Below are 12167 nucleotides of genomic sequence, written 5' to 3' on the forward strand. Positions count from 1 at the left end.
AGAGAGAGAGAGAGAGAGAGAGAGAGAGAGAGAGAGAGAGAGAGAGAGAAAGAGAATAACAGATTAGGAATATAGAAATACTGAATTGGAGGAAAAGTTGGAAGAAGAGAAGCAAAATACAACAATGTTAAAAAAGAACACATAAATTTCAGACTTTACTTCAAGACAGGATACATAGAAACAATCTAAGAATTATACCTCTCCCAGAAAATGTAACAAATCCCCTCCATAAGAAGAACAACAGGAAGGAGGAAAAAGGAAGAAGAGGAGGAAGAAAAGAAGGAGAAGGAAAAGGAGGAGGAGGAGGAGAAGAAAGAAGAGAAGGAGGAGGAGAAGGAGGAGGAGACCTTTGAAAACCAGAACACATTAATGGAGAAAATAATATAAGAAAACTTCCTAGAAGTCCTGAATAAAGAAAACAAAGCACCAATTGAAAGAACCAGAGTTCACCTCAAAAAAAAAAACCCTACAATTCAACACATAGTATCTAAATTTATAGTTTAATGACAAACAATAAATTCTGAAGGTAACTAGAATAAAAATATTCAAATAAAATGAAAAATAACTTAAATTCAGTTTTTTTTTAAAAAATAATAATATTATACACTCCCTAGAAAGGACAGAATGGAATAAAATAATATATTCCAAATGGAAAAGAGCTCAATATGCAAGCCCAAATGACATATTCTACAAAATTGTGTCAAATCAACAATGCAAAATATGGACATTCAGCAAAATGCCTTTTGAGGCATCCCTTGTGTGGGTAATGGGGGGCAGGAGAAGAGAAGAATATTAAACTTACAAAATGCCCCAAGCAACAGAAACACAAGATAGACAAAAAAGACAAGAATCGAGGACACAATAAATAATGAAACAAATTACCCCATATCTAGAAATTATTCGACAGAATTGAAAAAAATAGGATAAATGAAAATGGAAATATAGAATTTAAGCATGATAAACTAAATCTCAGAACCTCATAGAGGTGAATCAATGTAGGATAAAAATATATTCTAGAATGGTGCATAAATGAGGAGAAGAAAGGTTGAGGATGGTTTGTGTGTGTGTGTGTGAGAGAGAGAGAGACAGACAGACAGAGAGAATAATTCATAGTTTTTTCAGCAACAAAAGGAGTTTCAAAAGAATAGGAGAAGTGGCAGAAGGAGGGGATTGAAATTGAGAGGAAGAAATAGGAAGGTCTCAACCCAACAGGGAGAGGGCATCCCTTCAGAAATCACTCCCATGAGAGAAGAGGTATGTTTATAGTAGCTATAGGACCTGGGAACTTTATGAGAAGATTAATCAGAGTTGAGCTGGCCACCTGAGAGACAATCTTCTCTGAGAGTATATTTTTATTCCATAGACAATACAACTGTCTCAGAAGAATGTGAGCTTCTAAGTACACTTCACACTCAAATGGATGAGGATGGTATGAGGATATAGACCAAGAGATAAGATGACATGGCACATGTGAAAAAGATTGATTTTGGTGTAGGGGTGGTAAAGGAGGTGGAAATACTTCATGATTTGGTATACAGAGTAATTTCTACTATCAGACAGTGGTTCCATCCAAATTTCTCCTCTCATGAATTGATATTTCATTGACAAAGTGACAACCAAAAAAGGGATACTGAGCAAAATCTTTACAGGCAACAACATAGAAATTGGTTAGAGCAGGGAGCTAAAAGATCATACATCAAAAGCTATAATCCCATTAAAAACTCAGTGATGAAAAAAGAAACAAATAAGGACATATAACATGAATCAAATAATAAAAGTTCCAAATAAACAGGAAGAAAAGAGACAATTATGGGTGCAAAGCAAAAAAAAATGTTTATTTAAAAAAAGATTAAGAAAAAAACAATGAGGTTGTTAGGGAAAGGACAAAGAAGGGTTTTGATCTTATCAATTAAGATAGAAGGGAAAATAAAGGGAAAAGAGGAAGAAGTGGATAAGAAGATAAATAAAGAAAAGGGAAATCAATAATATAAGTAAAATGCCCAAACCATGGAAAAGGTGGACCAATAGAGAGGGTGAAGAAAAAAAAGGGGGGGAAAGGGAGAAAACTTGTGAGAATTGTATTATATCAAATGAGTGAAGCAAAATTAATCATAAGGACAAACTACTACCTTGGAAAAGGGAAAATATATTTTTAGAGCAATAAAAAGATACAAATGGAGGAAAGCATAAATCTAACTCATAATTCATGTTCATTACTAATGTTCATGCACTAAGCAATCCAATAAAATGAGTGTCAGAATGTATATAAAAACAAAACCTCATGATCTGTGTTTACAAATATATATGTATATGTATATATGTGTGTGCATATATGTATATATGTATACACATGTGCACATGTGCACACACATTTAAGTCACTTAACTCTCTTTGCCTTAGTTCCTCATTTGTAAAATGAGCTGGAGAAAGAAATGGGACTCCAGTATCTTTCCTGAGAAAACTCCAAATTGGCTCACAAAGAATCGGTCACAATTGAAATGACTAAACAACAACAAAAAATATGACAACATAATAATATCATGATACTTTAAAATTCCTCTCTCAGAATTCAACAAATCTAACTAAAAGGTAAACAGAATGAACTCAAGTCTTCATGACTACAGGGCCAGAGGTTTAGTCAATGTACCACTTAGTTGCCCATAAGGTGAAATAATAACAAACCCAGAAGAAGTAAAAGTAATTATCAGAACTGATTATTCATTGTTACAAACTAGCAAAACTGAGAACTCGAAAGAATAGAAGATCATCCCCCCACCAAAAAAAACAGAATATCTAAATAGCAGCACGTTATTAAGAGATGATAAATAATCCAACAACAGAAATGAAAACTGAACTACCTATAAAGAACAACTAAAGATAATATCTCCAGTTCAAACATATTGATAGGAGCATTCTATCAAAATTTTAAAAAGTAGTTAATACCTATTTTGAATAAATTATTTCTTAAATAAAAATACACTCTACCAAACTCTTTTAAGGAGAAAAACATGATACTAATAGCTAAACCAGGGAAGGATAAAGCAAAGACAAATATCAATAGTGAATATGAATTTTATTTTAAAGATAATCCAGGCAAAAAAAGTACAGAAATTTATTTTTAAAAATTAATTATGAACAAGGATATATACCAGAGATGATAATTTATATTTTGAAAACAATTAATATAATCATATTCCAATAATACAAAACTACATGATTATATGTAGAGACACAGGAAAAAAAACTTTAACAAAAGACAACACTCATTTATGCAAAAATCTCTACAAAGTATAGGCATAGATGGATTGCTTATTTTTATGTTAAAAAGTATTTAAAGACAAAAGCTAGACATATATGGAATGGAGAAAAACTAGAAGCTTTTCCAATAAATACAGGAGAAACACAAGCTTATTCTGTTTCCCCACTATTAACTTACATAATTTTAAAAATGTTAGTAATAGTAATAAAATAAGAAAAAGAAATTAAAGGCATAAGGATAGGCAAAGTAGAGACAGAACTATGCATATTTCCTGATGCCATCATGGTTTACCTTTTTAAATCCCATAGATATAGCAAAAATTAAATAAATAAATAAATAAATAAATAAATAAATAAATAAATAAGACAACGAAAGCTCTAGTAAATCTGCAAGGTACAAAATTAATCAACAAAAATAAACATTTTGGGGCAGCTAGGTAGCACAGTGGATAGAGCTCCAGTCTTGGAGTCAGGAGGACCTGAGTTCAAATCCAGTCTCAGACACATGACACTTACTAGCTATGTGACCTTGGGCAATAAATAAATAAATAAATAAACATTTTAATAAAATAATAACAAAATCCAGGAAGCAAACAATAGGAAGGAAAATTTTTTTAAAATAACTCTGAAATACATAAAGTATGTGGAAGTCAACTTTTCAGAACACACTCCATACCTATATAGATTAAATTTTAAAATGTTCCTTTAAAAAAGAACAATTTAAATAGCCAGGGGAATATTTAGTGTTCATGACTGGGCTTTGCCAATATAATAAAAATGAGAACACTACCAAAATTAATTTCAAGACTTGATGCTATGTCGATCAAACTACCAAAGTGCTACTCTTAAAGCTAGATGAAATAATAACAATAATTTGATAAGTTACCTAGAATATATAAAGTGAAATAGTTCAAAAAGTTAGAAATGGAAGCAGAATAGCGCTTCTAGACCTCAAACAGTGAGATTAAAGCAGAAATATTCAAAGCCATTTGTATTTGGTAAAAATTAGAAAATAATGAAATAATAAATAGAATAAAAAATAGAAAAGATTCAGATACATCAACTTAATAATATCATGTTTTATAAGCCCCAAAGCATAAATTACATAGGAAAGAATTACCTATTTGATAAGAACTGCTGAGAAAATTAGAAAGCAAGTTGGGAAAAAATAAATTTAGACTCACATCTTACATTATATTCCAGAATAAATCCAAAATGAATATGATATGACCTGTATACTTGTATGAACAAAATTTATGTAACTAGGGTAAAGAGGGAAGCATTCACTTGGGGAAATATGTACATCAAATGTGTCTGATGAGGTTCTTATATCAAAGATAACTTGACATCTAACAAAAATACATGAGACCAAATGCAATTCCAAAATATAATCAAAGAATAGAAATAAAGTTATCAAAAGAAAAATTGAAAATATTTTACAAGGGGCAGAGCCAAGATGGCAGAGTAAAAGCAGCGACTTACTTGAGCTCTTCCCCAAACCCCTCCAAATACCTGTAAAAAATGACTCTAAACAAAGTCTAGAGCAGCAGAACCCACCAAAAGACAGAGTGAAACAAATTTCCAGCCCAAGACAACCTGGATGGTTGATGGGAAAAGTTTGCGGTGCCAGGCTGGGAGAGGAACGCAGTTCAGTGTGAGTTGCATAGACAAAGAGAGGGCCCCAGCAAACCCAGAACAGGCCTCAGAGGACCAAATCGTGGGCAGCTGTGGCAGTTACCACACTTCTCAACCCACAAACACCAAATACAACTTAAAGGTCAGTAGGAAAGGTCTGTCAGACCTGGGTGAGAGAGGAGCATAGCCTGACTCCAGCCTTGGCTTTTATTAAAATGTTGTTTATTTTTGTTGATTAATTTTGTACCATGCAGAGTTACTAGAGTCCATTTAGGGTTTTCTTGGCAGAGATAATAGAGTGATTTGCCATTTCCTTCTCCAGCCCATTTTACAGATAAGGAAACTGAGGCAAGCAAGGTTAAGTGATTTGCCCAAGGTCACATAGCTAGTAAGTGTCTGAGGCCAGAAAATTAGTCTTCTTAACTCCAGGTCTGGCACTATCCACTGCACCACCTAGCTGCCTCAGGTGTTATTATTATCCCCATATTATAGATGAGGAAATTGAAAAAGACAAGTTATCTGACTTACGCAAGGTCAAACAAATAGCAATTGTTTGAGACTGGATTTGAACCCAGGTCTTTCTTACTCCAGGTCCAGTGCTCTATCTACATGCCACCTTATAGCCTTAAAATATCCCTATCCTTGACCTAGATATCACATTACAGAGGTCAATGATAAAAAAAAAAGGCCACCAAACAAACCAAAATATTTATAGTACCTTTTATTTGGGGGGGGGGGGCGGCAAAGAACTGCAGACCAAGTAGATTCCCAGTGACTGGGGAATAGCTAAACTATCTGTGTCAGATGAATATAATGAAATATTCTATGTTGTAAGAAACAATTAGCTTCAATACAGAGAAGAGGGGAGAAAACTTATATGTTGATACTAAGAGAAGTAAGCTGAAGCAAGAAAACTATATACACAATGAATCCAATAAAGAAAATGGAAAGAGCAAGAATAAAGTAATGATTAAAAAGGAATACTATGAAGTTATGATGCCAAAGCTTGACCCCAAAGAAGAAATATTAGGTGATTCCTCACATTGTTCCTTTTTAGAAGTTGGAGACCATCAGTGTTAGATACCACATACAATACTGGACTTTTTATATATATTGTTTACTTTTCTAGATCTTTTTTTTCTCCCTTTCCTGTTTTATCTACTTTTTGATGAAAATTTTAATAGTATTTTATTTTTTCCAATTACATGTAAAGAGAGCTTTCAACATTCATTTTTTATCAGATTTTTGACTTCCAACTTTTTTTCCCTCTCTCCCGCACCTCCCTCTTCAAGAAGATAGCAAGCAATCTGATATAGGTTATATATGTGCAATCATGTTAAAGCATATTTCCACATTGGTCATGTTGTGAAAGAAGAATCAGAACAAAAGGGAAAAAACGCTAGAAAGAAAAAAAACAAAAAAAAGTGAAAATAGGAGGCTTCAATCTGCATTCAGACTCCATAGTTCTTTCTCTACAGGTGGATAGCATTTTCCATCATGAATCTTTTGAAATTGTCTTGGATCATTGCATTGCTGAGAAGAGCAAAATCTATCATAGCTGATCATCACACAATGTTGCTGTTACTGTATACAATATTCTCACTTCACTCAGCATCTGTTCATGTAAGTTTTTCCAGGTTTTTCTGAAATCTGCCTGCTCATCATTTCTTATAGCACAGTAGGGTTCCATTACTTATTGCTTTATTTGAAAGGATTATGCAGGAAGCAAAGATTTTATAAAAACCAAATAGTAAATATTTTTAAACATTTTTTAAAAGAAATTTTGTTAATTAAAAGCAAATAATAGCATTTAGATTGTATCAAGTTGGAAAATCAGTCCTTTCTAAGATAAGAAATTTCTCTCTCTCTCTCTCTCTCTCTCTCTCTCTCTCTTTCTGTCCTCTTTCCCTCCCTCTACTGTCTCTTTCTGTCTCCTCCTCTCTGTTTCTCTTGTATCACTTTTATGAATGATTTTACAAAATAAAGAAGCTTGTAAATGCTTTGAAATCAGTGATTTATTCTTGCTGACTGTGGATCTCTCCTTCATACCTACAGCCCAGTGACTTAAAAATAATAGGTGTCCAATAAATATCTATTGAATGAGGAAATGAAGTTATCTCTGGGCACATACATAGCTTTACAGTGAAAAACACTTGGATCTCATCTCATAACAAGTGAATTTGGGGAATGGAAGCAGAAATAGATCAGTGGCATCAGTTGGATTCTCTCTATGATTATTTAAGTCCATTTAAACTAACACCCGAATGTCATTATTATACTTATTATTACTATGTGCAAATTATTGTGTTAGACTGTGGAGGCATGAAGACCCAAACTAAATAATTCCTGTCCTCAAGGAACTCACATACTATTGGTTAAGTATACAGAGCATGGAATCCTAAACTCCTTGGCTCAGAATTGTAAGGGAATATTGGTTTTAAGGAGATCACACATATAAGACAGTGTTTATCAGGACTGATGGAAAGGACTGAATATATTAAGACTGAAGGAACAAGGCAAATGGCAAGACCCAGGGTTCTTCATGTTGTACCAACAGATCAGATGTTTGAAGAATGTAACAGCAAGGCAGATGGTAAGGCCTAGAAGACCTTAGGATTCATTGGTAGGACCAATCATAACACCTGGTGGTCCTCTACTTCACCTGAAGAATTATGTTTATCTAAATGGCACAGATTGCCATTTTACTCATCCCTGTCCCTTTCGCTCAAAATTTATGAGCACAGCTATGGCCCCAGACTGATTTTTTGGTTAAGCTGGTTATGTTGGATTTATTTGTTCACCACAAGATAGCTTCCCTATGACCGGAAAGAGCAAACCATAATTACTTTTCCCTAATAAATTCACTATGACCAAAGGCACAAGAAATTTTTAAAATAGACATATGTAGGATCTACTGCTTCCCAAAAGGGGCTTTACATATTAACTATGGCTAATTCAGTCTTTTTACCTTATGACAAACTTGTATCTATTGGTTACATTTTTACCCTACATATAGCTTTGTTATAACTATATATAAGGATCTGGAATGACCTTTTGACGGAATCATGAACAGTTCAGTGACTGAACAGCTAGCAAGGGCATGAAGAGCTTCTGAGTAATTGTTAATTATATTTCTAGCCCTTCCTCCAACATTAAAATATTCCCTTGACTTTTGAAATGGCTTCCTGTCAGAGAGGATGAGAGAAATATTTTGATGAATTGGTCCCTAATGGGAGAGACCAGAGAAGAAGTAAAGAAAAGTAGCAGAGAAGAGATGAGGGGTCAAGGAAAGATGAAAAATGGTAAGGGAAAGATAAAGGAGCAACTTCAACCAAATTGCATAGAACTAACTATAACATTTTTATAGCTTTTTTTTTTGACATGTAAGCAGTGGGAATGTTGAGATAATCTCAGCTGGTGCATGTCACTTCCCTAAATATCTCAAGTTATTGTGTTTTACTGAAGTTATCACTATGTTGAACATAAAAATAGAAAAGTGGCAGATAAGGCAATTCAGGACACATTGCTCTTTCTCCAGTTCTACAAAGGAAAAGGGCCCTTTTTTAACCTGGGTGCAACCTTGAGGTAAAGCAAGGGAGGATGTAACCCTTGAAGTCGGTATGTATCCAGGATATTTCTAGTCTATTGGAACAACGGTGAATTAAGTAGTTAATTGTCTTTAGATAACAAATTAACAGGTATTGCTTTAAGGTCAGACTTTAAAATGAAAAGGCAATCAACAACAATCAGAAGCAAATGCCCAACTTTTGAATTATGGTTTAATTATTCTTTTATTGGAAAGGGTGATTTTATTGGGTTTTGTTTTTCATTTAACAATAAGTACCTGTAATTTTCTGAAGAAAAGTAGATGCAGGCTTTGGTTAGGATGAGGGTCAGCACATTCCATCCTCTTTTATTCCTTTTGATAACATAATGGGTAGCTAACCTCCTCTTTATTATTCTAGGAAAAGCTGTGCCCCTTTTAAAAATGAATGCTCATCTGCTGGTGCTGTCTTATTATATAGATAAATCTCTCTGATTAAAAAAGAAAAAAGTTTCCAAGAGAAAAAAAGAGAGTACTTCATATAGTTAATTTATTAGACTTCAATTAGCCCATAAAGGAAGTCCGGTAGCTAAAGAAAGTCAGAGAGGTTAATGTTCCAATGAACTTTCCCTCACCTCTCATTCCAGAGAATTCTCTGGCACTGAACTCTGCTCAAGGAATACAGATGTGGAACAATGATCAGTACAAGGAACCTGACCAAAGGGACCTGATTTTTTTTGAGGTTTTGAAGTTTATCAGTGGTTGGTTCCAGGCTGGGATGGAACCCAAAATTTCATTGACCTGGAACTCTGCTGACATCTGGAGAAAACACAACCTATTGAACCCATCCAGGAATTTATTGAATTTTCGCCTCATTGGGAGTCATCAAGGTCAAGGTCAGACTTTTCTTTTTACTAGTAGAATTCCTATCTCTGGCCCTGAGCAGATACTCATTTCTGCACTGAGTCTGAAATAAGACTACCTATATCTGTAATCCTATATGTACAGTCCTTGGGAGAGAGGGAAAAGACAAATGATTTGAGGAAAAATGAAGACAAATGAGTCAACTCATGTAAATAGCAATTCTAAGTAACTACATAACTGTCACCTTCTACGTTTTGAATGAAGAAAAGAAATGGTGTAGTCACACCGTAAAACCAGCATGATTCTTTCCTTTTTAGAAGCCAGGCAAACTTGAGGGCTATGAAACTGCTCTCCTCTTTAATCTAGCTTCAATCTTATTGGAGAAAACAATACTGAAAAGTGGGTAAGGCGGGGGGGGGGGGGGGGGGGGGGGGGGGGTGTTGGCTAGGAAGAAGAAGCAGGCGGGATTGGAGGAGAAAAGATAAGACTTCTTGCCAAAATGTGCACCCCATTTTGGATTTAACATTGTCTTGGGCACCAATACAAGGACACCATTTTCAGATACATTTTACCCATATTTATTAACCCATAATTTGAAGCCTAATGTTCCAAGCACAAACTGAGGTTCGTTCCCGCTTGCTCAGTCTTGCAGGAAGCAAATAAATTACAGCCAAGTTTTCACAGAAATATTGATACGAAATGTTAGTGCTGCAGGAAAGGTTGATTTTGCAAGATGACTCTAGATAGATTCTCATACTTCCCTGTTTGCAAAATGGAGATTTAATTACCACATTTGTGACACTTCCTTCAACTTCTACCAGAACAAGGAAGAACTTGAGAGCAGGAGCCATATCTAATTAAGCCAGGGGTTATTTAGATAAGAGAAATGAAGAGGAGGGAGCAAATTAATGAGCTCAATTATCCCCTTCAGGCACAGAAGGGCCTTAGTTTCATGCCCCCTTGGGCACAGAGGGGAAGAGCCTCCCAATAAAGCCCTTCTCTATTCTCCTCTCCAACTAAGCTGAAGCTTGGTTCAAGCACAGAGCAATTGCACAATCGCTGATGACTTGCGTGGTTTCTGTCAAGGAAAGAAGAAATATATTTGCCTGCTTTACAATGTGAGTTATCAACCCCACCCCATCCCGTTTCAGGCATGGCATGGAGGAGCTCATGCTACATGACATATACATGGGTTTATTGACTCCTCCCATGTTTTCTTAGACTGGTCCCCATGGTAATATGGTGCACTAGAGAGACATCACAGAAATGGAGCTTTACTATGTGTCTTGCATCTGCTCCACCAATTAACAAAGGAGTAGGGGGAGCAATCCCCTTCCCTTGATTCAATGCAATGGACATTTATGAAATACTTGCTATGTGCCATGTGGGGCAGCTAGGTGGCACAGTGGATAAAGAGCTGGGCCTAGAGTTCAGAAAGACTTGGGTTCAAATACTGATTCAGACACTAACTGTATGACCGTAGGCAAGTCACTTAACCTACTTACCTCAGTTTCCTCATCTGTAAAGTGAGTTGGAAAAGGAAGTGATAAACCACTCCAGAATCTTTGCCAAGAAAACCTCAAATGGGGTCGCAAAGAATCAGACATGACCAAAATGACTGAACAACAACAAATGTGCCAGGTATTTTACTAGACACTGGGGATACAAAGGCAAAACCAAAGCAGTCTCTGCCTTTAGAGAGCTTATATTCTTTTACTTCTTCCATTGTTCTTCCCTTATGAGGAAAACTAAAGGGACTGAGGTCAGAACCAACAAGTATCCATCTCCATAGAAGACTGAATTAGAGGTAAAAAGTGAGCAAATTAGATGTACCCAAGACTTGATGAAGAAGGAAAGAGTAGTAAGGGTGATTAAGCAGTGATTGCTACAGGCTACAGAAAAAGATACTCAGATATCCACTCCTGGTGAGAGCTTTAAAATAAAATAGGCAGCCACTTATCTTAAATGGCCAAAGTAAAGTCCTGAATAGACTATATGACCTCTTGAGAACCCTTTTTTTTCTAATCTGTTGGAGTCTATAATTCTAAAAGTTTTAACAATTCAATTTAGCTTATTAGATAGCTGAGATTTGGGATTAGAAGCTTCTTTAAATGAATTAGCTTGACATGGTCAAAGAAAATCAAGGGGTTTTATTGGTTCAGTCAAAAAAAAAATCAACAAGAAAATAACATTAAAAAGTCTTGAAAGAGAAGTACAGTGTTTGGGTGTTCCTACCTTCTCCCTCCCAGACTACCTAAAGGCAGAGTTCTTACAAAGCTATTTGCTTAATGAAGACAATAGCATATCCTTTTTACACTATCAACTTCTGTAGGTCTCATCTCAACTTTTCTGTCTCTCTCTTCAGAAATAGCCCTCTCCTAAGCCTGAAAGAACAAGAGAGGCTGATAACTTAATGATCGAGATCTGCTCTCTATTCTTCCAACACAGATTTTAAAAAGACATGCATGTACAGAAATGAGGATGGAAAACAGAGGACAGATACAAAATATATAAAAATCAAATAATGGTGCCTTATTGTGTCCTGAAAGTAACCCTGGGTTCTCAAAGGCTATGTCAACAGAGCAGAAGTTCGGCAGGTTGTACCAATTGCTTTATAAACATCAAAGTACTGCTTGCCTTCCTTCTTTGAAGAAGTGGGAGACTGTGAGTATGGAACATGTACTGTCAGACTGGGAGATAATGCATGTTAGTTTTACTGAATCTTTTTTTTTTAATTTTTATTTTATTACAAGGGATGTCTCACTGTATAAGGGAAAGGAGAATAATGTATCAATCAGTCAATCAACAAGTATTTAGTAGGTACCTGTTATGTGCCAGGAACTGTACTAGGAACTTTAGATTGTAA

The sequence above is a fragment of the Vombatus ursinus genome, unplaced genomic scaffold (assembly GCF_900497805.2).
Source record: "Vombatus ursinus unplaced genomic scaffold, bare-nosed wombat genome assembly UNPS02014832.1, whole genome shotgun sequence".
Taxonomy (NCBI): domain Eukaryota; kingdom Metazoa; phylum Chordata; class Mammalia; order Diprotodontia; family Vombatidae; genus Vombatus; species Vombatus ursinus.